General features: G+C 45.2%; 1 long non-coding RNA gene across 1 annotated transcript in view; it reads right to left on the minus strand.

The window, feature by feature from the left end:
- The window catches only part of LOC135050794 (uncharacterized), a 52,256-nt gene that overhangs the window by 13,478 nt on the left and 11,830 nt on the right, over window positions 1–26,948 (minus strand). The window contains exon 2 of the long non-coding RNA XR_010241825.1: window positions 4,506–4,578. This is a non-coding gene — a long non-coding RNA (uncharacterized LOC135050794). The remainder of the gene's footprint in view (window positions 1–4,505; window positions 4,579–26,948) is intronic.

Here is a 26,948-nt window from a genome sequence, read left to right on the forward strand (position 1 = left end):
AGATGGATAGTATACTTGACGACACAGAGGTAGGTAGAGCAGTGGCCTTCCGTACCGTACTGCTATATATACTGGTGGTCACTGTCAGCAAAACTCTGCACTGTACTCCTCCTATATAATACTGCTGGTCCCCAGTCCCCACAATAAAGCAGTGTGAGCACAGATATATGCAGCACACTGAGCACAGATATGGAGTGTTTTTCAGGCAGACAACGTATACTGGTGGTCACTGGTCAGCAAAACTCTGCACTGTACTCCTCCTATATAATATACTGGTGGTCCCCAGTCCCCACAATTAAGCAGTGTGAGCACAGATATATGCAGCACACTGAGCACAGATATGGAGTGTTTTTCAGGCAGACAACGTATACTGGTGGTCACTGTCAGCAAAACTCTGCACTGTACTCCTCCTATATAATACAGCTGCTCCCCAGTCCCCACAATTAAGCAGTGTGAGCACAGATATATGCAGCACACTGAGCACAGATATGGAGTGTTTTTCAGGCAGACAACATATACTGGTGGTCACTGTCAGCAAAACTCTGCACTGTACTCCTATATAATACAGCTGCTCCCCAGTCCTCACAATTAAGCAATAAGCACAAATATTTGCATCAACATTAATAAACGGAGAGGACGCCAGCCACGTCCTCTCCCTAACATTTCCAATGCACGAGTGAAAATGGCGGCGACGCGCGGCTGCTTATATAGAATCCGAATCTTGTGAGAATCCGACAGCGGGATGATGACGTTCGGGCGCGCTCGGGTTAACCGAGCCATACGGGAGAATCCGAGTATGCCTCGGACCCGTGTAAAATGGGTGAAGTTTGGGGGGGTTCGGTTTCCGAGGAACCGAACCCGCTCATCACTAGTTGTAATCAAGATGAACACATGTTTCTGTAGGCTTATTTATTCAGTATAGGCAAGGACGCCAGTCCTTTAGCATGCTAGAGTGCCTAGTATATGAAGTGTCTATTATAAAGTGCTAGCTTAAAATCAATAGCAGCGTTATACCTGCATTAGTCCGAAAGAAAACAGAAGGCAAACAAACAACAAAGCAACATTACTACAGAAAGACTGCATTACAAACACAAAACAGCCATTAAGTGACACCTCCACACCTCTGCTTGGGCCAGACTTACCACCCCTCCAGCTGGTCTGCCCCCAGGCCTAACCCTCTAGATGAGCAGGGAGCTGTGGGGGGAGAGCACCAGGACCAGGCTCAGCAGGGACATTTCCATCGGACTTGAGTGTGCTCCCCACACTCTTATACCCACCCATACTGCTCCCAAGAGACCAGGACAATGATCTCATATCCCAATTTTCCCCTTCCATAGGTTACCTGCAAATGTTTTCTGACCATATGTGTTCTTTTTTTGTTTGTTTTTTTCTCTTACAACCCGCTGTGTGCTATTCCTGTAATGTGTATCTCCACTGATTGCACACCTTGTCAGTGTGATTTATACAGTGCACCCCAGTTGGTGGCCTCGGATGGTTCCTACACGAGTAGGCTGTTCTTCATAAGGATATTTCCATACTAGGTACATTATACTACTACTACTACTACACAAGTGCCAGTTTTTCCATATATGCACTGGACTCTTGTGTGGCTCACCTCCCACAGTGTAACCTAACTAGTGCGCCCAACATGGCTGTCTCATCTGGTACGCTTGTGGATGGAATGAAAAATAAATGGACCTGGTGGTTTTGTTGGTACCCTACTCTGAGCATTAGGACACTATAATATCCCCATTTTGTGATATCTCTTCTAGGGGTAGACTATTCCACCCAGGGTAATCCTATGCAGTGCACCCAAGATTGCTGCCTCACCTGGTACCTTGTGAGGGTGGATTACGCAACTCTTTGAATTATTACCCAAAATGTCTACATCAATCCTGCATTATGTTTACCGTGCGCGCAAGATTTTCTTTTTATGTCTCTGTGGCCTCTCTATTGCTGTAGTACTTAAATCTTCTGAATTATGTGCATTATGTGCATTGTTTTTGATGTCTGTAAGGCGCCTTGAGTCCTTTTGGAGAACAAGCACTATATAAATAAAATTATTATTATTATTATTATTATTATTATTACAGGTTGAGTATCCCTTATCCAAAATGCTTGGGACCAGAAGTATTTTGGATATCGTATTTTTCCATATTTTGGAATAATTGCATATCATAATGCGATACCATGACGATGGGACCCAAGACTAAGCCCAAAATGCATTTATGTTTCATATACACCTTATACACACAGCCTGAAGGTCATTTCAGCCAATATTTTTAATAACTTTGTGCAATAAACAAAGTGTTGTATATTCACACAATTCATTTATGTTTCATATACACCTTATACACACAGCCTGAACGTCACTTAATACAATATTTTTAATAACTTTGTGTATTAAACAAAGTTTGTGTACATTGAGCCATCAGAAAATAAAGGTTTCACTGTCTCACTCAAAAAAATTTGTATTTCGCAATATTCCGTATTTCGGAATATTTGGATATGGGATACTCAACCTGTATTACTAGAAATAGAAGAAATTATTCTAATGAAATTCTATTAGAAGAACAAGCAGAATTGTATTGCTCAAGTTTTCAAGCAATGAAATAGCCATAAAAAAGTGTTTTAATGACAGTAAAATAAATGCTCGGAATCGCTAGGATCTACTTGTATATAAACAGAAAAAAACTGATAATGATGATAACAATTACTTTTCTTTCCTTTTTCACTACAATGTATAATGTTAAAGAAAAACAAATTGAAGACAATGGGATATTCTTAAATTACAGTAGATTCAGTACATACTTGCCGACTTTGTGACTGCCCCCTTGGCACAACAGGGGGGTGTCTTCGGCATCTGTGGGTGGGGGGCATGGAGGCATGATTGTCTTCGCAGCCCTGCCCACCAGTGGCATCACAACGTGGGTGCGGGGGGTGCGGCCCGCACCCGGGTGTTACCCTCTGATGGGTGACACCAAAGTGCCGGCTCCTGCTCAGTGGCAGGAGCTGGATGCTGCAACCCGGTTTCTGTCACAGTGCAGAAGCCAGCACTGCAGATTCAGCAGTCTCCGGGTGAAGCCCGCATTCCCCGGACCCGCAATGTGCCGAAAACGGAGGTCGGACCGTGAAGCCACGCCCCTTCCACGAAGACACGCCCCTTCCACGGAACCACGCCCATTTTCACCCGCGACCGCACCGGGTGTTTTAAAAGTAAGTGACGCCTCTGCTGCCCACCACTATATAATCCACAGATTACAGGCTTTGTAAAGTGGACAACAGGGCTATGATGACGCGATTCAGCATGAATTAAGTCATAATGCCGCCCACTGAACGGGTAAGCGGATGCCTGCGGCGGGGTAGGCAAGTATGATTCAGTGTTAAAAGATATCCTCCATAAAAAGCGATACCCTGCAGTTTCAATTTTGGAAAGGGTTACAGTAATTTTAAAATAAAGTAGATTTTAAAATATATTGGTTGGCAGAATGACAGTTTGAGCAGTGGAGAGAGGAGAGTGGAGGGGATGCCATTGCTTTTTGGAGGGGAAGCATTTAGATCCTTACATTTGATAAGAGGAATCCATTGTTACACACAACTTCTGTGTGATATAGAGACACTGCTCCTGCTTTATATATCAGCACTGCATCATTGCTGTTTCACATTCAGTATTAGTAGATACACTTTAAGGGCCCTAATGTGCACATTTAGAGTTAACCATAACCCAGGTTATCCCTGTTATGCAGTCTGTATTGCGTTATTTGGACATTCTAATAATGTGCAAAGGACGTTGCTCATTTAGTTTAGGGAATAGTCAATTACAGAAACTGTAATAGCCTTTCTTATTGTCATTTGTGTAATTTATTGTTTATTGAAAGAAACCTATTATTTTATAACATTGACCCATTCCAGTAATATAGGGTTACTAGAAATAAATCTAGACTACTTTTGCATAACTTTTGTCTCCTATTGTCTGTATATGGTTGAGAAACCCTTGCCTCTCTGCCAGGTGTGGACTGAGTTAGGAATTGCCAACAGCTTTCACCTGAACTACACCATCTGTATCCTTACCAACAGAGTATTATACTAGTACCAAGTAATTTAGCAATATGTAAATAAGTTAGCTCTAAATGCCTTAGTAAAATAAAATATTTTTTTCCATAAAATATGCAAAGAACAAACTGGGTTTTCTAATTATGACACTTCTAAGGAAAGAAATACTGAGTTAGATGAACTGTCGGACTACATTTATAGTATATTTACTATAATTGAATGCAAATGTAGGAGAAATATATAGGAAAAAGAAAACACCAGCTAAACATCCAAATGAACATACTGTACTAGGAACATTAATCATATAAAGTCACAGAATCCCAAGAGAATGTGGTTGACTAGTTTAATACTCTGTGATTTCCCCATATTCTCACATATTTCTATGCTAAAAATGTATAAAATGTAAAAATTATTAAAATAAACCAACATTTTAGAAGATAAAGATTATCTACCATTGTGTTTGATCCATTTTGCCACACGTGGGTTTTTGTGAATCCAAGATTGAGTCTTTGTCAGATGCAAGTCCTGAAGTACAGTAGGTAATGTTAAAGTAGCCATCTTGATACAATTCTTGTTCATAGAATGCTGGAACTAAAACCAATACTAAGTGGTTGGCTGGTATCCCGGAAAAGGGGTGGGGAGTCTAATAATATGGTGCAAGGGGCATTGCTGTATGGGGCATAATAGGGTGCAAGGGGCATTACTGTGTGGGGCATAATAGGGTGCAAGGGGTATTACCGTGTGGGGCATAATATGGTGGAATTGTTTTTTCCTGTGGTGGCCAATGTCTGGGTTGCAGGGTCAAAAACTGAGGTGTAAGGTAGTCTTTTCCTGCAAAGACACGCCCACTACAATGAGGGCATGCCCGTTAACCTTTACATTTACAATATCTAAGGGGAGGATGTGCATTTTTGTAACTGTTTGCACTGGAAGCCAAATTGTCTAGAAATGGCCCTGAGGATAGGTGATGTTCAAATTGTGCCACAGTAGTTCAGTTTTTTGCAGGCACCCAATGGATTATATATATATATATATATATATATATATATATATACCATGTATATTCCTGCACTCACATCAGTACTATAAACAACAGTAGGGTGCTCCCTAGTGGAAATCTCCCCAAACCGGGTGGATCCACAATATTTAACCCAAAGTCCAACAATATGGAGGTGCACTCATCAGGTTCAAACAGTCAACGGTTCTGGTTTATTCATAACAGCTTTATTGCAGTGTATATTCGGCTCAATTAGTCGACGTTTCGATCCACGAATTAGGATCGAAACGTCGACTAATTGAGCCGAATATACACTGCAATAAAGCTGTTATGAATAAACCAGAACCGTTGACTGTTTGAACCTGATGAGTGCACCTCCATATTGTTGGACTTTGGGTTATATATATATATATATATATATATAAAAAATCTCCAAAAAAGAACGGTGCTGGGTGCACTTCAAAAAAGAACGGCACTGGGAGCACTTCTTGCTAGTGAAAGCGAAGTGCTCCCAGTGCCGTTCTTTTTTGGAGATTGTATTTATTTATATGAGCTGGCACGGGGGCCTGTTGTCTTTTGAGCTGAGGAGTGCCGACTGCTGTGTGTGTGTGTATGTATGTATGTATGTATGTATGTATGTATGTATATATATTTTTTTTTATATATATTTTTTTTTAAATCCCCATGTTTTATTTAACTTGCATGATTACCTAAATCACATAATCATTTACTCTGATTAACTACTAAATACAATTGTTTAGGGAACTGAGGTAATACTTTCATACACAACAGCCTGCCATCAACAATGATAAAACGAGTTTTATGGTAAGAACTTACCCTTGTTAAAACTCTTTCTGCGAGGTACACGGGGCTCCACAAGTCTGGACAATGGGGTGTAGAGTAGGATCTTGATCTGAGGCACCAACAGGCTCAAAGCTTTGACTGTTCACAGAATGCACAGCGCCGCCTCCTCTATAACCCCGCCTCCCAGCACAGGAGCTCAGTTTAGTTAACCAGCCCAATGCAGTAGCAAGAAAAGAGACGACAACGGTTAGTAGCTACATACACCACACTCTCACGACAAGAGAATTGTCAGCGGCTAATGCCATATCAACCCAAAGAAGCTAAGTGCGTCAGGGTGGGCGCCTTGTGGAGCCCAGTGTACCTCGCAGAAAGAGTTTTAACAAGGGTAAGTTCTTACCATAAAACTCATTTTCTGCCATCAACAATGACAAAACGAGTTTTATGGTAAGAACTTACCCTTGTTAAAACTCTTTCTGCGGGGTACACTGGGCTCCACAAGTCTGGACAATGGGGATGTCCTAAAGCAGTTCCTTATGGGAGGGGACGCACTGTAGTGGGCACAAGAACCCGGCGTCCAAAGGAAGCATCCTGGGAAGCGGCAGTATCGAAGGCATAGAACCTTATGAACGTGTTCCTGGAGGACCATGTAGCCGCCTTGCACAACTGATCAAGGGTCGCACCACGGTGGGCCGCCCAAGAAGGCCCAACAGACCGAGTAGAATGGGCCGTAATCTGAACAGGAGCTGACAGACCAGCCTTCACATAAGCATGCGCAATCACCATTCTAATCCACCTGGCCAGGGTCTGCTTGTGAGCAGGCCAGCCACGTTTGTGAAATCCAAACAAAACAAAACAAAGAGAGAATCAGACTTTCGAATAGAAGCAGTTCTCTTCACATAGATACGGAGAGCCGTATCAGGAGAAACAAAAGCTGGAACCACAATCTCCTGATTAAGGTGGAACAAAGAAACCACCTTAGGTAAATATCTGGGACGAGTCCTAAGAACCGCCCGGTCACGGTGAAAAATCAGATATGGGGAACTACAAGACAAGGCACCCAAATCCGACACTCTTCTAGCAGAGGCAATAGCCAGCAAGAACACCACCTTAAGGGAAAGCTACTTAAGGTCAGCTTGAACCAAGAGGTTCAAATGGAGTCAACGCCTCCAAAACCACCGACAAGGCAGAAATATGAACCTTGAGGGAGGCCAGACGCAGGCCTAAATCTAGGCCCTGCTGTAGAAAAGCCAAAAGTTTGGCTGTACTAAACTTGGAAGCGTCATAATGGTTAGATGCGCACCAAACAAAGTAGGAATGCCAGACCCGATGGTAAATCCAAGCAGAGGCCGGTTTCCGGGCCCGCAACATAGTTTTAATGACCTCTTCAGAAAAACCCTTAGCTCTTAAGACGGAAGCTTCAAGAGCCACGCCGTCAAAGACAGCCGGGCTAGGTCCTGGTAGACACAGGGGCACTGAACGAGGAGGTCTGGGCGTTGTGGAAGTATAAGTGGACGCTCTGACGATAGGCCTTGCAGGTCTGAGAACCAGTGCCGTCTGGGCCACGCCGGAGCTATGAGAAGCAGATTTCCTTTTTCTTGCTTGAACTTCCGAATTACCCTGGGCAGGAGTGACACCGGAGGGAACACGTACGGCAGCCGAAACCTCCACGGCACTGCCAGCGCATCCACGAATGCTGCTTGAGGATCCCTTGTCCTTGCTCCGAAGACCGGAACTTTGTGATTGTGTCGAGACGCCATCAGATCCACATCTGGAAGACCCCACATTTCCACGAGGAGTAGACACACTTCTGGATGGAGGCCCCACTCGCCGGCATGCACGTCCTGACGACTGAGAAAGTCCGCTTCCCAATTCAGGACTCCCGGAATGAATATTGCCGATATTGCCGGCAGATGGTGTTCTGCCCAACGTAGGATCCGTGAGGCTTCCCTCATTGCCAAACGGCTTTGAGTGCCGTCTTGATGATTTATGTAAGCCACTGTGGTGGCGTTGTCCGACTGTACTTGAACAGGACGGTTCTGAATCAAATGCTGGGCTAGGTTCAACGCATTGAAGACCGCCTGCAATTCCAGAATGTTGATCGAGAGGAAAAAGATTCCTCCTTGGTCCACCGACCCTGCAAGGAGTGCTGCTCCAGCACCGCGCCCCAACCTCTTAGACTGGCATCTGTCGTCAACAAGACCCAGTTGGATATCCAGAAGGGACGACCTCTGCACAATTGTCAGTCCAGGAGCCACCAGAGCAGCGACAGATGGACCATCAAAGAGATCATGTGAGACCTGATCCGGTGAGGCAGGCCATCCCACTTGGCTAGAATCAGCTTCTGGAGGGGACGAGAATGGAATTGAGCATACTCCACCATGTCGAATGCTGACACCATGAGGCCCAGCACCTGCATTGCCGAATGTATCGACACTTGCGGACGAGAAAGGAAGCAACGAATCCTGTCCTGAAGTTTCAGGACTTTCTACTGAGACAAGAACAATCTCTGGTCTCTGGTTGTGAGTGTCCAACAGCGCTCCCAGAAGCACCATGCTCTGAGCAGGGACCAGGGAGGATTTCTTCCAGTTGATGAGCCACCCGTGGCCTTGTAGAAATCGGACCGTCATATCCAGATGACGCAGGAGAAGATCTGGGGAATTTGCCAGGATTAACAAGTAGTCCAGATACGGCAGTATCCTGACTCCTTGACGGCGAAGTACCACCGTCATCACCGCCATAACTTTGGCGAAGACTCGCGGAGCCGTTGTTAAACCAAAAGGTAACGCCCGAAACTGGTAATGGAGGTTGCCAATAGCGAACCTCAGGTATTGTTGATGTGACACTGCTATAGGAATATGCAGGTAAGCATCCTGTATGTCCAGGGAGACCATGTAGTCCCCAGGTTCCAAGGCCAGAACTATAGAGCGAAGGGTTTCCATACTTGGAAACCTTCACAAATTTGTTCAGTGCCTTGAGGTTGAGAATGTGCCGGGAGGACCCATTCGGTTTCGGGACTAGAAACAGCGGAGAATAGTACCCCCGGCCCCTCTGAACAAGAGGCACCTGTACTACGACTCCTGGAGGGTCTGTACCACCGAATGCAGAGTGTTTGCCTTTGTCTGGTCCGACAGGATGTCTGTCTGGCAAAATCGATGAGGGGGTCGGTTTTTGAAGGCTATGGCGTAACCTCGAGTGACGACTTCCCGTACCCAGGCATTTGAAGTGGTCTTCAACCACTCCTGGGTATACCCTAGAAGCCGGCCCCCCACCCTGGGATCCCCCAGGGGGAGGCCCGCCCCGTCATGCGGCAGGCTTATCGGTCTTGGCTGCTGGCTGACGGGCAGCCCAGGCTCTTTTGGGCTTCAGCTTACCAGGTTTGGAAGTGCGGGCCTGCTTAGGTACGCCTGACCTTTTGCTTTACCTGAAGGGCGAAAGGACGTGCCTTTGGCCTTCGACACAGAAGGAGCTGTATCAGGCAGACAGGCAGTTTTGGCAGTAGCCAAGTCAGCCACTATCTTATTTAAGTCCTCCCCAAACAGAATATCCCCCTTGAAAGGGAGTACCTCCAGGGTTTTTCTAGAGTCCAGATCCACAGACCAGAATCTCAGCCACAATATCCTGCGAGCCAGGATGATCACCTTTCCAAAATTGTTGTACCCAATTCAGGTCTTACCTGTAGTATTCACCAAGACAGATATTAAACGACTTGATGCAGCCTTTAGGCAATTTATTTGGAGAAAACAGAAGCCTCGTTTAAGCCTCCGATTGCTACAACGAAATAGATCTGAGGGTGGTATTAATTTTCCCAACATGGAAATTTATAATTATGCAACTGTCTGCAGACATATCAAAGATTGGATTTCACATTCTGAATTATATTCTAATTATGTGGTTGAAAAATCCTTTCTTACTAATACAGATTTAGTTTGTTTTTTGCATCTCCATAAATTTGAAATCCCATCCGAAATACTGGATAATCCTTTGCTAATGTCTGCATGGTCAGTGTGGCATACGGTCCGCAATAAATGGAATCTTAATGCCTCTTATTCTTTATTTCTTCCTCTATTGGATAATATAAATTTCCAACATGGGCTAGCCTCTACTCCTTTTAATATGTGGGCAGCAAACGGTCTTACAATGCTTCGACATCTCACAAACCAAAAGGAACATCGTACTCTTACTTTTTCTCAGGCACAATCCCACTTCTCCTTTCTACAAATTCATAATCTAGCCTTTCTTCAGACACAACATTATGTCTCTAAGGTGATATCTTACCTTTCTCCTATGGACTGGGTGAACCAATTGGACTTGGCTTTCCAATCCTCGAATATCACTAGCAAAGCCATCTCTATATTTTACAAAATATTGCGTATACCATATTACGAGGGACATTATGAAACTGGCATAACTCGATGGCAGAAACACTTCCCCAATCTTAATGAATCAACCATCCTAAAAGCGCTTTTATATTCTAATCGTGTTTTACCATCCATTATGTACCAAGAAATGTTTTTCAAAAATTTTTATAGGGGCTATTTGTCACCTACTCAATGCCGGTTTATAGGAATATCGCCTACTTTCACTTGTTTAAAATGTGTTCGGCCCGATGCTACTTTGTACCACTGTTTATGGGATTGCATTTACATTAAAAAATTCTGGATTCAGATTAAACAATTTGCACTCTCAGAATTAGTTAATTTTTTACCACTGTCCCCAGAATGGGCCGTTTTTGGCATATTAATAACAACCTCTAGAATATCTCCAGGCTGTCGTAAATTATTTCTGATTATTTCTGCAGTCGCAAAAAAATATATCCTTCAGCAATGGATAAACCCTTCCCCTCCTTCATTACAAATGTTCAGAGAAAAACTTCTATATGTATTTAAAATGGATTGGATGGAGACTTCATTACATAAAGAACAACGAATTGAACAATTCTTTGAGATTTGGGAATCTTTTATTGACGCATTAGATATTTCTTTAAAATAACGAATCCACAATTGTTTTAAAATGACCATGTGGTATGAGACGAAAATATTTCTATCCGACCCTCCCATACAGTTTCATTGATATCTGATATCTGATGTTGTGTGTGAATGTGTGGGGGGTCATGGGGCTAAAGGCGATCCTTCTTCTCCTCTTTTCTTTCTTTTTCTTCTATTCTTTTCTTTCTCTTCTGTTCTATTTCTTTCGCTATCCCCTTTCCCCCCCCTTTTCTTTTCTTCTCTTTTCTTAAACATAACCTTTTTGGGAAACTGCTACAAATAATTAACAAAGAAAGAAACTTGCATATATATGTAACTGTACTATGCAAATACTTCATATTTCTGTAACTTTTACATTATGTAACAAAAGCTTTAGGGTTTTTGATTTGTATTGTCTTGCATCTACTTAATATTGCAATTGCAATGTTGTTATTGTGAATTAATATGTTTAAAACCCAAATAAAAACATTAAAAAAAAATTGAATTTACTCACCGGTAATTCTATTTCTCGTAGTCCGTAGTGGATGCTGGATACTCCGTAAGGACCATGGGGGTATAGACGGGCTCCGCAGGAGACTGGGCACTCTTAAAAAAAAAGATTAGGTACTATATCTGGTGTGCACTGGCTCCTCCCTCTATGCCCCTCCTCCAGACCTCAGTTAGGGAAACTGTGCCCGGAAGAGCTGACATTACTAGGAAAGGATTTGGAATCCAGGGTAAGACTCATACCAGCCACACCAATCACACCGTACAACTCGTGATAACTATACCCAGTTAACAGTATGAACAATAACTGAGCCTCTCTCAACAGATGGCTCATACAATAACCCTTTAGTTAAGCAATAACAATATACATGTATTGCAGAGAGTCCGCACTTGGGACGGGCTCCCAGCATCCACTACGGACTACGAGAAATAGAATTACCGGTGAGTAAATTCTTATTTTCTCTGACGTCCTAGTGGATGCTGGGTACTCCGTAAGGACCATGGGGATTATACCAAAGCTCCCAAACGGGCGGGAGAGTGCGGATGACTCTGCAGCACCGAATGAGCAAACTCAAGGTCCTCCTCAGCCAGGGTATCAAACTTGTAGAATTTTGCAAAAGTGTTTGAACCCGACCAAGTAGCAGCTCGGCAAAGTTGTAAAGCCGAGACCCCTCGGGCAGCCGCCCAAGAAGAGCCCACCTTCATCGTGGAATGGGCTTTTACTAATTTAGGATGCGGCAGTCCAGCCGCAGAATGTGCAAGCTGAATCGTGCTACAGATCCAGCGAGCAATAGTCTGCTTTGAAGCAGGAGCACCCAGCTTGTTGGGTGCATGCAGGATAAATAGCGAGTCAGTTTTTCTGACTCTAGCCGTCCTGGAAACATAAAGTTTCAGGGCCCGGACTACGTCCAGCAACTTGGAATCCTCCAAGTCCCTAGTAGCCGCAGGCACCACAATAGGTTGGTTCAAATGAAACGATGATACCACCTTAGGGAGAAATTGGGGACGAGTCCTCCATTCTGCCCTTTCCATATGGAAGATCAGATATGGGCTTTTACATGACAAAGCCACCAATTCTGACACACGCCTAGTGCAAGCTAAGGCCAAAAGCATCTCCACGTGAGCTAAGGCCAAAAGCATCTCCACGTGAGATATTTTAGCTCCACGGTCTTAAGTGGCTCAAACCAGTGGGATTTTAGGAATCCAACACACGTTAAGATCCCAAGGTGCCACTGGAGACACAAAAGGGGCTGAATATGCAGCACCCCTGTAACAACGTCCGAACTTCAGGCAGTGAAGCCAGTTCTTTTTGAGAGAAAAAAGGGATAGGGCCGAAATCTTGGCCTTTATGGATCCTAATTTTAGTAGAGATGAGCGGGTTCGGTTTCTCTGAATCCGAACCCGCCCGAACTTCATGTGTTTTTACACGGGTCCGAGCGACTCGGATCTTCCCGCCTTGCTCGGTTAACCCGAGCGCGCCCGAACGTCATCATCACGCTGTCGGATTCTCGCGAGGCTCGGATTCTATCACGAGACTCGGATTCTATATAAGGAGCCGCGCGTCGCGGCCATTTTCACACGTGCATTGAGATTGATAGGGAGAGGACGTGGCTGGCGTCCTCTCCGTTTAGAAATTAAAATAGATAGAAGAGTGAGAGTGAGACACTTCATTTACTTACTGGAGCTTAGGAGGAGTTATACTAGTGACTGATGACCAGTGACCTGACCACCAGTGCAGTTTTATAATTTATTATTATTTAATAATCCGTTCTGTTCTTGTTCTCTGCCTGAAAAAAACGATACACAGTGACTCAGTCACACTCACATACCATATCTGTGCTCAGCCCAGTGTGCTGCATCATCTATGTATAATATCTGACTGTGCTCACACAGCTTAATTGTGGGGGAGACTGGGGAGCAGTTATAGGTTATAGCAGGAGCCAGGAGTACATATTAAACAGTGCACACTTTTGCTGCCAGAGTGCCACTGCCAGTGTGACTGACCACTGACCACTGTGACCAGTGACCTGACCACACTGACCACCAGTATAGTATATTGTGATTGTCTGCCTGAAAAAGTACACTCGTCGTGTGACTTGTGTGGTGTTTTTTTATTCTATAAAATTTAAAAAACTCATTCTGCTGACAGACAGTGTCCAGCAGGTCCGTCATTATATAATATATACCTGTCCGGCTGCAGTAGTGATATATATATATATTTTATATCATTATTTATCATCCAGTCTATGCTAGCAGCAGACACAGTACGGTAGTTCACGGCTGTAGCTACCTCTGTGTCGGCACTCCATCCATAATTGTATACCACCTACCCGTGGTTTTTTTTTTCTTTCTTCTTTATACATACTACATCTCATTATCATCCAGTCTATATTAGCAGCAGACACAGTACAGTACGGTAGTCCACGGCTGTAGCTACCTCTGTGTCGGCACTCGGCAGTCCATCCATAATTGTATACCACCTACCCGTGGTTTTTTTTTTCTTTCTTCTTTATACATACTACATCTCATTATCATCCAGTCTATATTAGCAGCAGATACAGTACGGTAGTCCATGGCTGTAGCTACCTCTGTGTCGGCACTCGGCAGTCCATCCATAATTGTATACCACCTACCCGTGGTTTTTTTTTTCTTTCTTCTTTATACATTACATACTACATCTCATTATCATCCAGTCTATATTAGCAGCAGACACAGTACGGTAGTCCACGGCTGTAGCTACCTCTGTGTCGGCACTCGGCAGTCCATCCATAATTGTATACCACCTACCCGTGGTTTTTTTTTTCTTTCTTCTTTATACATACTACATCTCATTATCAACCAGTCTATATTAGCAGCAGACACAGTACGGTAGTCCACGGCTGTAGCTACCTCTGTGTCGGCACTCGGCAGTCCATCCATAATTGTATACCACCTACCCGTGGTTTTTTTTTTCTTTCTTCTTTATACATACTACATCTCATTATCATCCAGTCTATATTAGCAGCAGACACAGTACAGTACGGTAGTCCACGGCTGTAGCTACCTCTGTGTCGGCACTCGGCAGTCCATCCATAATTGTATACCACCTACCCGTGGTTTTTTTTTTCTTTCTTCTTTATACATACTACATCTCATTATCAACCAGTCTATATTAGCAGCAGACAGTACGGTAGTCCACGGCTGTAGCTACCTCTGTGTCGGCACTCGGCAGTCCATCCATAATTGTATACCACCTACCCGTGGTTTTTTTTTTCTTTCTTCTTTATACATACTACATCTCATTATCATCCAGTCTATATTAGCAGCAGACACAGTACAGTACGGTAGTCCACGGCTGTAGCTACCTCTGTGTCGGCACTCGGCAGTCCATCCATAATTGTATACCACCTACCCGTGGTTTTTTTTTTCTTTCTTCTTTATACATACTACATCTCATTATCAACCAGTCTATATTAGCAGCAGACACAGTACGGTAGTCCACGGCTGTAGCTACCTCTGTGTCGGCACTCGGCAGTCCATCCATAATTGTATACCACCTACCCGTGGTTTTTTTTTCTTCTTTATACATACTACATCTCATTATCATCCAGTCTATATTAGCAGCAGACACAGTACAGTACGGTAGTCCACGGCTGTAGCTACCTCTGTGTCGGCACTCGGCAGTCCATCCATAATTGTATACCACCTACCCGTGGTTTTTTTTTTCTTTCTTCTTTATACATACTACATCTCATTATCATCCAGTCTATATTAGCAGCAGACACAGTACAGTACGGTAGTCCACGGCTGTAGCTACCTCTGTGTCGGCACTCGGCAGTCCATCCATAATTGTGTACCACCTACCCGTGGTTTTTTTTTCTTTCTTCTTTATACATACTACATCTCATTATCATCCAGTCTATATTAGCAGCAGACACAGTACAGTACGGTAGTCCACGGCTGTAGCTACCTCTGTGTCGGCACTCGGCAGTCCATCCATAATTGTATACCACCTACCCGTGGTTTTTTTTTTCTTTCTTCTTTATACATACTACATCTCATTATCAACCAGTCTATATTAGCAGCAGACACAGTACGGTAGTCCACGGCTGTAGCTACCTCTGTGTCGGCACTCGGCAGTCCATCCATAATTGTATACCACCTACCCGTGGTTTTTTTTTTTTCTTCTTTATACATACTACATCTCATTATCATCCAGTCTATATTAGCAGCAGACACAGTACAGTACGGTAGTCCACGGCTGTAGCTACCTCTGTGTCGGCACTCGGCAGTCCATCCATAATTGTATACCACCTACCCGTGTTTTTTTTTTCCTTTCTTCTTTATACATACTACATCTCATTATCATCCAGTCTATATTAGCAGCAGACACAGTACAGTACGGTAGTCCACGGCTGTAGCTACCTCTGTGTCGGCACTCGGCAGTCCATCCATAATTGTATACTAGTATCCATCCATCTCCATTGTTTACCTGAGGTGCCTTTTAGTTGTGCCTATTAAAATATGGAGAACAAAAATGTTGAGGTTCCAAAATTAGGGAAAGATCAAGATCCACTTCCACCTCGTGCTGAAGCTGCTGCCACTAGTCATGGCCGAGACGATGAAATGCCAGCAACGTCGTCTGCCAAGGCCGATGCCCAATGGCATAGTACAGAGCATGTCAAATCCAAAACACCAAATATCAGTAAAAAAAAGGACTCCAAAACCTAAAATAAAATTGTCGGAGGAGAAGCGTAAACTTGCCAATATGCCATTTACCACACGGAGTGGCAAGGAACGGCTGAGGCCCTGGCCTATGTTCATGGCTAGTGGTTCAGCTTCACATGAGGATGGAAGCACTCAGCCTCTCGCTAGAAAAATAAAAAGACTCAAGCTGGCAAAAGCAGTAGCACCGCAAAGAACTGTGCGTTCTTCGAAATCCCAAATCCACAAGGAGAGTCCAATTGTGTCGGTTGCGATGCCTGACCTTCCCAAAACTGGAGGTGAAGAGCATGCGCCTTCCACCATTTGCACGCCCCCTGCAAGTGCTGGAAGGAGCACCCGCAGTCCAGTTCCTGATAGTCAGATTGAAGATGTCAGTGTTGAAGTATACCAGGATGAGGAGGATATGGGTGTTGCTGGCGCTGGGGAGGAAATTGACCAGGAGGATTCTGATGGTGAGGTGGTTTGTTTAAGTCAGGCACCCGGGGAGACACCTGTTGTCCGTGGGAGGAATATGGCCACTGACATGCCTGGTGAAAATACCAAAAAAATCAGCTCTTCGGTGTTGAAGTATTTCAACAGAAATGCGGACAACAGGTGTCAAGCCGTGTGTTGCCTTTGTCAAGCTGTAATAAGTAGGGGTAAGGACGTTAACTACCTCGGAACATCCTCCCTTATACGTCACCTGCAGCGCATTCATAATAAGTCAGTGACAAGTTCAAAAACTTTGGGCGACAGCGGAAGCAGTCCACTGACCAGTAAATCCCTTCCTCTTGTAACCAAGCTCACGCAAACCACCCCACCAACTCCCTCAGTGTCAATTTCCTCCTTCCCCAGGAATGCCAATAGTCCTGCAGGCCATGTCACTGGCAATTCTGATGATTCCTCTCCTGCCTGGGATTCCTCCGATGCATCCTTGCGTGTAACGCCTACTGCTGCTGGCGCTGCTGTTGTTGCTGCTGGGAGTCGATGGTCATCCCAGAGGGGAAGTCGTAAGCCCACTTGTACTACTTCCAGTAAGCAATTGACTGTTCAACAGTCCTTTGCGAGGAAGATGAAATATCACAGCAGTCATCCTGCTGCAAAGCGGATAACTGAGGCCTTGACAACTATGTTGGTGTTAGACGTGCGTCCGGTATCCGCCGTTAGTTCACAGGGAACTAGACAATTTATTGAGGCAGTGTGCTCCCGTTACCAAATACCATCTAGGTTCCACTTCTCTAGGCAGGCGATACCGTGAATGTACACGGACGTCAGTAAAAGACTCACCAGTGTCCTAAAAAATGCAGTTGTACCCAATGTCCACTTAACCACGGACATGTGGACAAGTGGAGCAGGGCAGGGTCAGGACTATATGACTGTGACAGCCCACTGGGTAGATGTATGGACTCCCGCCGCAAGAACAGCAGCGGCGGCACCAGTAGCAGCATCTCGCAAATGCCAACTCTTTCCTAGGCAGGCTACGCTTTGTATCACCGGTTTCCAGAATACGCACACAGCTGAAAACCTCTTACGGCAACTGAGGAAGATCATCGCGGAATGGCTTACCCCAATTGGACTCTCCTGTGGATTTGTGGCATCGGACAACGCCAGCAATATTGTGTGTGCATTAAATATGGGCAAATTCCAGCACGTCCCATGTTTTGCACATACCTTGAATTTGGTGGTGCAGAATTTTTAAAAAAACGACAGGGGCGTGCAAGAGATGCTGTCGGTGGCCAGAAGAATTGCGGGACACTTTCGGCGTACAGGCACCACGTACAGAAGACTGGAGCACCACCAAAAACTACTGAACCTGCCCTGCCATCATCTGAAGCAAGAAGTGGTAACGAGGTGGAATTCAACCCTCTATATGCTTCAGAGGTTGGAGGAGCAGCAAAAGGCCATTCAAGCCTATACAATTGAGCACGATATAGGAGGTGGAATGCACCTGTCTCAAGCGCAGTGGAGAATGATTTCAACGTTGTGCAAGGTTCTGATGCCCTTTGAACTTGCCACACGTGAAGTCAGTTCAGACACTGCCAGCCTGAGTCAGGTCATTCCCCTCATCAGGCTTTTGCAGAAGAAGCTGGAGACATTGAAGGAGGAGCTAACACGGAGCGATTCCGCTAGGCATGTGGGACTTGTGGATGGAGCCCTTAATTCGCTTAACAAGGATTCACGGGTGGTCAATCTGTTGAAATCAGAGCACTACATTTTGGCCACCGTGCTCGATCCTAGATTTAAAGCCTACCTTGGATCTCTCTTTCCGGCAGACACAAGTCTGCTGGGGTTGAAAGACCTGCTGGTGAGAAAATTGTCAAGTCAAGCGGAACGCGACCTGTCAACATCTCCTCCTTCACATTCTCCCGCAACTGGGGGTGCGAGGAAAAGGCTCAGAATTCCGAGCCCACCCGCTGGCGGTGATGCAGGGCAGTCTGGAGCGACTGCTGATGCTGACATCTGGTCCGGACTGAAGGACCTGACAACCATTACGGACATGTCGTCTACTGTCACTGCATATGATTCTCTCAACATTGAAAGAATGGTGGAGGATTATATGAGTGACCGCATCCAAGTAGGCACGTCACACAGTCCGTACTTATACTGGCAGGAAAAAGAGGCAATTTGGAGGCCCTTGCACAAACTGGCTTTATTCTACCTAAGTTGCCCTCCCACAAGTGTGTACTCCGAAAGAGTGTTTAGTGCCGCCGCTCACCTTGTCAGCAATCGGCGTACGAGGTTACATCCAGGAAATGTGGAGAAGATGATGTTCATTAAAATGAATTATAATCAATTCCTCCGCGGAGACATTGACCAGCAGCAATTGCCTCCACAAAGTACACAGGGAGCTGAGATGGTGGATTCCAGTGGGGATGAATTGATAATCTGTGAGAAGGGGGATGTACACGGTGATATATCGGAGGATGATGATGAGGTGGACATCTTGCCTCTGTAGAGCCAGTTTGTGCAAGGAGAGATTAATTGCTTCTTTTTTGGTGGGGGTCCAAACCAACCCGTCATATCAGTCACAGTCGTGTGGCAGACCCTGTCACTGAAATGATGGGTTGGTTAAAGTGTGCATGTCCTGTTTATACAACATAAGGGTGGGTGGGAGGGCCCAAGGACAATTCCATCTTGCACCTCTTTTTTCTTTAATTTTTCTTTGCGTCATGTGCTGTTTGGGGAGGGTTTTTTGGAAGGGCCATCCTGCGTGATACTGCAGTGCCACTCCTAGATGGGCCCGGTGTTTGTGTCGGCCACTAGGGTCGCTTATCTTACTCACACAGCTATCTCATTGCGCCTCTTTTTTTCTTTGCGTCATGTGCTGTTTGGGGAGGGTTTTTTGGAAGGGCCATCCTGCGTGACACTGCAGTGCCACTCCTAGATGGGCCCGGTGTTTGTGTCGGCCACTAGGGTCGCTTATCTTACTCACACAGCTACCTCATTGCGCCTCTTTTTTTCTTTGCGTCATGTGCTGTTTGGGGAGGGTTTTTTGGAAGGGCCATCCTGCGTGACACTGCAGTGACACTCCTAGATGGGCCCGGTGTTTGTGTCGGCCACTAGGGTCGCTTATCTTACTCACACAGCTACCTCATTGCGCCTCTTTTTTTCTTTGCGTCATGTGCTGTTTGGGGAGGGTTTTTTGGAAGGGACATCCTGCGTGACACTGCAGTGACACTCCTAGATGGGGCCGGTGTTTGTGTCGGCCACTAGGGTCGCTTATCTTACTCACACAGCTACCTCATTGCGCCTCTTTTTTTCTTTGCGTCATGTGCTGTTTGGGGAGGGTTTTTTGGAAGGGCCATCCTGCGTGACACTGCAGTGCCACTCCTAGATGGGCCCGGTGTTTGTGTCGGCCACTAGGGTCGCTTATCTTACTCACACAGCTACCTCATTGCGCCTCTTTTTTTCTTTGCGTCATGTGCTGTTTGGGGAGGGTTTTTTGGAAGGGCCATCCTGCGTGACACTGCAGTGCCACTCCTAGATGGGCCCGGTGTTTGTGTCGGCCACTAGGGTCGCTTATCTTACTCACACAGCTACCTCATTGCGCCTCTTTTTTTCTTTGCGTCATGTGCTGTTTGGGGAGGGTTTTTTGGAAGGGACATCCTGCGTGACACTGCAGTGCCACTCCTAGATGGGCCCGGTGTTTGTGTCGGCCACTAGGGTCGCTTATCTTACTCACACAGCTACCTCATTGCGCCTCTTTTTTTCTTTGCGTCATGTGCTGTTTGGGGAGGGTTTTTTGGAAGGGACATCCTGCGTGACACTGCAGTGCCACTCCTAGATGGGCCCGGTGTTTGTGTCGGCCACTAGGGTCGCTTATCTTACTCACACAGCTACCTCATTGCGCCTCTTTTTTTCTTTGCGTCATGTGCTGTTTGGGGAGGGTTTTTTGGAAGGGACATCCTGCGTGACACTGCAGTGCCACTCCTAGATGGGCCCGGTGTTTGTGTCGGCCACTAGGGTCGCTTATCTTACTCACACAGCTACCTCATTGCGCCTCTTTTTTTCTTTGCGTCATGTGCTGTTTGGGGAGGGTTTTTTGGAAGGGACATCCTGCGTGACACTGCAGTGCCACTCCTAGATGGGCCAGGTGTTTGTGTCGGCCACTAGGGTCGCTTAGCTTAGTCATCCAGCGACCTCGGTGCAAATTTTAGGACTAAAAATAATATTGTGAGGTGTGAGGTATTCAGAATAGACTGAAAATGAGTGGAAATGATGGTTTTTGAGGTTAATAATACTTTGGGATCAAAATGACCCCCAAATTCTATGATTTAAGCTGTTTTTTAGGTTTTTTGGAAAAAAACACCCGAATCCAAAACACACCCGAATCCGACAAAAAAAATTCGGTTAGGTTTTGCCAAAACGCGGTCGAACCCAAAACACGGCCGCGGAACCGAACCCAAAACCAAAACACAAAACCCGAAAAATTTCCGGCGCTCATCTCTAAATTTTAGGCCCATAGTCACTCCTGACTGTAGGAAGTGCAGGAATCGACCCCCCTGGAATTCCTCTGTAGGGCCTTCCCGGCCACACACCAAGCAACCTATTTTCGCCATATACAGTGAAAAAGTCTTGCTGTCACGTCTTTCCTAGCCTTTATCAGCGTAGGAATAACTGCACCCGGAATGCCCTTTTCCGCTAGGATCCGGCGTTCAACCGCCATGCCGTCCAACGCAGCCGCGGTAAGTCTTGGATCAGACAGGGTCCCTGTTGCAATATGTCCTGACTGAGAGGCAGAGGCCATGGGTCGTCTAAGCGCATTTCTTGCAGTTCCGGGTACCGAGTCCTTCTTGGCCAATCCGGAGCAAAGAATATTGTTCACACTCCTCCGTTTATTACAATTCTCAGCCCTTGGGTCTGAGAGGAAGAGGAGGGAATATATAGACCGACTGGAACACCCACGGTGTTACTAGTGTGACCACAGCTATCGCCTGAGAGTCCCTTGACCCAGCGTAAAACCTTTTTTATCTTTTTATTGAGGTGGGACGCCATGTAGTCCACCTGAGGCAGTTTCCATCAATTTGCAAAACTGCGTGAAGACTTCCTGATGAAGTCACCACTTTCCCGGGTGGAGGTCGTGTCCACTCCCGGAATGAACACTGCTGACAGTGCGCTTACTTGATTCTCCGCCCAGCGAAGAATTCTGGTGGCTTCTACCCTCGCCACCCTGCTCCTTGTGCCACCCTGGCGGTTTACATGAGCCCCTGCGGTCTGACTGGATCAGAACTGGTTGGTCTCGAAGCAGGAACTCCGCTTGACTTAGGGCGTTGTATATGGCCCTTAGTTCCAGGATATTGATGTGAAGGCAAGTCTGTTGGCTTGACCACAAACTTTGGAATTTTCTTCCCTGTGTAACTGCCCCCCACCCTCGGAGGCTTGCATCCGTGGTCACCAGGACCCAGTCCTGAATGCCGAATCTGCGGCCCTCGAGAAGGTGAGCACTCTGCAGCCACCACAGGAGAGACACCCTGGCCCTGGGGGATAGGGTGATTAACCGATGCATCTGAAGATGTGATCCGGACCACTTGTCCAGTAAGTTCCATTGTCCTTGCATGGAACCAGCCGAAGGGGATGGCCTCGTATGATGCCATCATTCTTCCCAGGACTCGAGTGCAGTGATGCACTGACACCTGTTTTGGTTTTCAATGGATTCCTGACCAGTGTCATGAGCTCCTGAGCTCTCTCTATCGGGAGATAACCCCTCTTCTGGTCTGTGTCTAGGATCATGCCTAGGCGAGGCAGATGAGCTGTAGGAACAAACTGCGACTTCGGAATATATAGAATCCAGTCGTGTTGCCGTTTCACTTCCAGAGAAGGTGATACGCTGTCCAGCAACTGCTCTCTTGATCTCGCTTTTATGAGGAGATCATCCAAGTATGTGATAATAGTGACACCTTGCTTCCGCAGGAGCACCATCATATCCGCCATTACCTTGGTGAAATTGGTAATGACAATCCCGTACCGCAATTCTGAGGTACGCCTGATGAGGTGGATAAATGGGGACACGAAGGTATGCATCCCTTATGTCCCGATTCATTTCAGGCTTGCAATGACCGCTCTTAGCAATTCCATCTTGAACCTGAACCTTTTCAGGTATATGTTCAGGAATTTTAATACAATATGGGTCTAACCGAACCGTCTGGTTTCGGGATTATAACATGGTCGAATATAACACCCTCTTGTTGAAGGAGGGGACCCTTGACCACCACCTGTTGAAGATACAAATTACGAATTGCAGTTAACACTGGCTCCCTCTCTTGGGGGGAAGCCCGCCGGGTCCTCGGTGAGGGGGCATCTTCTCACAGTCCAGCCTGTATCCCTGCGATACAATTTCTATTGCCCAGGGATCTAACAGGGAGTGAACCCACTTGTGGCTGAACTTACGAAGGCGTGTCCCCACCGGGCCTAGCTCCGCCTGTGGAGCCCCAGCGACATGCGGTGGATTTTTGTAGAGGCCGGGGAGGACTTCTGTTCCTGGGGACTAGCTGTGTTGTACAGCTTCTTTCCTCTGCCCCCAACTCTGACAAGAAAGGACGCACCTCAGACTTTCTTGTTTCTTTATTCGAAAAGCTGCATTTAATAATGTCGTGCTTTCCTAGGCTGTGCAGGAATATAAGGCAAAATATCAGAATTACCAGCTATAGCTGTGGAGACCAGGCCCGAGAACCTTTCTCCACACAATCCTCAGCCTTCCATATGCCTCTTAAGTCGGCATCATCTGTCCAATGTATATTCTACAGGACACGTCAAGCAGAAATCGACATAGATTTTGTCTCTAGGACCCAGTATACTCATGTCCCTTTGGGTATGCTTTATAATTATATATCTATCACTTAAGACAGCATCTTAAAATATTTATATGCATACTAGGGTCTCAATCTCTGCTGATAAGGTACCTGTCCACGCTGCCACAGAGCTATAAACCCATGCCGACACAATCGCCGGTCTGGGTAGTATACTAGAATGTGCACACTATCTGCAGGATCCCTGAGAATAGCTAGTGCAAACAGGACACCCAAGGGGAAGATTCTCAACACATCCTGGCCCTAGTGGGGAAAGGATACAGCCTGAGAATTCTCTTGTGGGAAGCTGCCGTCTCTTGTCTGGAGATTCCCGCTCTTTTTCCTCATGAGAGGAGGGAAATTTACCTCAGCATTCTTCCCCTTAACATGTGTACTCTCGTGTCAGGGACAGATGAGTCATCAGTGATATGCAAATCATCTTTTATTCCAATAATCATATATTGAATATCTTTTAGCCCTCTTGGCTGTAACTTTGCATTATCGTAGTCGACAGTGGAGTTAAACTCCGTGTCGATACTTTGTTATTTTGGACAGTGAACATAGAGAGACTCTGAAGGACTCTGTGACATAGGGACAGACCAGGGTAGATTTCCTTTCTGTTCCCTAACCTTTTGTGCAATAATTTTACCTCAGCACTTAAACATATCCAAACAGGTGTCGGCGTTGTCGACGGAGACACCCTCCCACACACATATCCGCTCTATCACCTCCTTAGAGGAGCCTTTTACCTCAGACATGTCGACACACGCGTACCGACACACCACACACACAGGGGATGCTCTATTTGAAGACAGTTCCCCCACCAGGCCCTTTGGAGAGACAGAGAGAGAGTATGCCAGCACACACCACAGCGCTATATAATACAGGGATGTACACTATACTGAGTGATTTTTCCCCTATAGCAGCTTATATATACAGTTTTGCGCCTAAATTTATGTGCCCCCCCTCTCTTTTTTACCCTTTGTGTACCAGGATACTGCAGGGGAGAGCCTGGGGAGCTTCCTTCCAGCTGAGCTGTGAAGAGAAAATGGCGCCGGTGTGCTGAGGAAGAAGGCCCGGCCCCCTCAGCGGCGGGCTTCTGTCCTTTTATGTACTTTAATGGCGGGGGTTAATGCACATACACAGTTTATCAGACTGTATTATGTGCTTTTCGCCAAGTAAGGTAATCTAATTGCTGTATCAACATAAATGTCCCATGCAAAAAAAACTTTTTTCGGAAGCAGTATCTTCTACAGGTCACCGAACCTCTTGTAGAAGATGTATCAGTCCTTAATCGTCAGTCCATATGATTCCTTCCAGTGATGGATGTACCTCAGAACAAACCAGATGGAAATGATATGGTGTAGTATGTCTATATGGAAATGGTAACACCCATGTGCAGACAAAGATGGTATATATTATTCTGCGTACCAAAACTCACACTCGTTAAGAAGGAGTGACTCCCATAAAGGTATCTCAATCTCAAACAACATGATTGAATCAGTCGCACAAACTCCTTTAACCAATGATCTCAAATATTGTGACGTACCGTACTCACATGATAGATAGTGAGTACACTCCCATAAAGGTATCTTTGGTCACCGGTATCCAAGAGTATCTTCTACTGATCACCGACCTCTTGCAAATGATATATCCTTATTCAGCAATCCTTATGGTTCCCTCAGATGAAAAATTAACCTCAGGACAAACCGGATATGAATAATATAGTGTAGTATATCTACTGAAGAGTGATAGCACCCATGTGAGAATGTGAAAGGGAAGAAATATTCTGCGTACCGAAACTCACACTAATTGGAAGTAAGTGACTCCTATAAAGGTTTCTTTAGCCACCGTTCTCCAATACCGTGAATAAGCTAACCATGCGGACACCTTCATGCACAAATCCCAGTAAAATGACGTACCGTACTCACACAATATGCTGCGAATACGCTCCCATAAAGGTATCTTTAGCCACCAGTATTCAGTCGTGTGTGTAGAATCCCCAAAAAACCCCTCCAGATTATTCAACAGGTGCGGGACGTACCGTATTCACATGACACGTGACAGTTGTACTCATATAGCGGTTTCTTTGGTTTTCTTCTAGGACAATATGATGTATATTGATTCTCCCAAATGGGGGATTATGACCCAAAAAAAACCAAAAGGGCACTCTTAAAATCCATAAAATTTATTTATAAACAATGATTAAAAACATGGGGTGACAGATGGCAGATGAAAAAACAGTGTACCTGAGAGGCAATCTCGGCCGTGAATACCAAACAGGAATAACTGAACCGTCTGTGCCCAAATGTACGATGATGATCAGTAGCACTCCTGGACCAACATGTTTCGACTATAAAGTCTTTTTCAAGGTGAAGGAGAGCTACTGAATGGAGATACTTTTATCAGTTCCTGTGTATACTTCAATTTCCGGATGCCACATGCACGTGGCCGTTTATTTTCCCCTATGTTCGCCGCACTTCTGCCAACCAGCCAACCACAGCCGGATGCCGGAAGTGAGGAAAACCTATACAAAAAATCAGAGCCTGCAAAATAGACTTAATCGGGTTCGCAGCATAAAGAAACAGTAGAGGCATATCCATAACAATAAAGAATAAGTTCATACTAAAATATGAACACATACATCAGTCGTTCCTAGTATCGCCGGGTGACTTCCGCCAACCACCGGCATGCTGATTCCTGCCAGCCGCAGCCGGATGTCTTCATAACCGGATGTGACATCTTTAATGTTGTGCACGATTATTAAACCTTTTTGCCCATTACTAATAATATGCTGAACATGGCATAGCTGTTTATATTTCATCCATATGAAACATGCATAAAAACCTACTCTCGATTTCAGAGTCCCGTATTAGCTTATTACGGTGTATCACTTCCGCCCTCCAACCTATAAACGTCTTGCCAACCATGTCTGAAATTACATGCAAAATGACATATACAAATGACAGGGGTCTAAAAGGGAATAACTATAGGTATAGAATTCTTATATGGTTACATAATGAATCCATTCCACATGCACATATATATGGAATTACAAATAAAAATAAAAACAAAAATCAAAATCAAAATAAAAGCGTAAAGTTGGAAGGCATAATGTATGTGCCTATAAATATAAAATTATATAAAACTACAAAAACTATTTTAATTCAAATTCATGATTCAGTCCTCTGGGGGCCAGTGTATTTAAGTCATAAATCCACTTCATCTCTTTCTTAGCTAAAGCGGAATCTTTATTGTGGTTCCTCCAACTATCCTTTACCTGATCTATACCCCAAAAATTCTTTATATGTTTAACTGAACTATTGTGCACATTTTTAAAATGTAAAGAGAATGGATGATTTTCATTGCCCTTTTTTATATTGCGTACATGTTCAGACCAACGCACTCCCAGTGTCCTGGTGGTCTTACCGACATACAATTTATCGCAAGTGCATCTAATAGCATAAATACAGTATTTAGAATTACATGTAATGAATGGTTTGATCTGGTAAACAGAGCCCTCATGACTGAAACTTAGTATCTTTTTCCCGTCATTAGTGCATGCTTTACACATGCTACAGTCATGGCATTTATGGAAGCCCTTTTGGCGAGTATGCATTCCTCCCTTGTCATTAGAGAATGCACTCTTAACTA

Source organism: Pseudophryne corroboree, chromosome 2 (assembly GCF_028390025.1).
Source record: "Pseudophryne corroboree isolate aPseCor3 chromosome 2, aPseCor3.hap2, whole genome shotgun sequence".
NCBI classification, from domain to species: Eukaryota; Metazoa; Chordata; class Amphibia; order Anura; family Myobatrachidae; genus Pseudophryne; species Pseudophryne corroboree.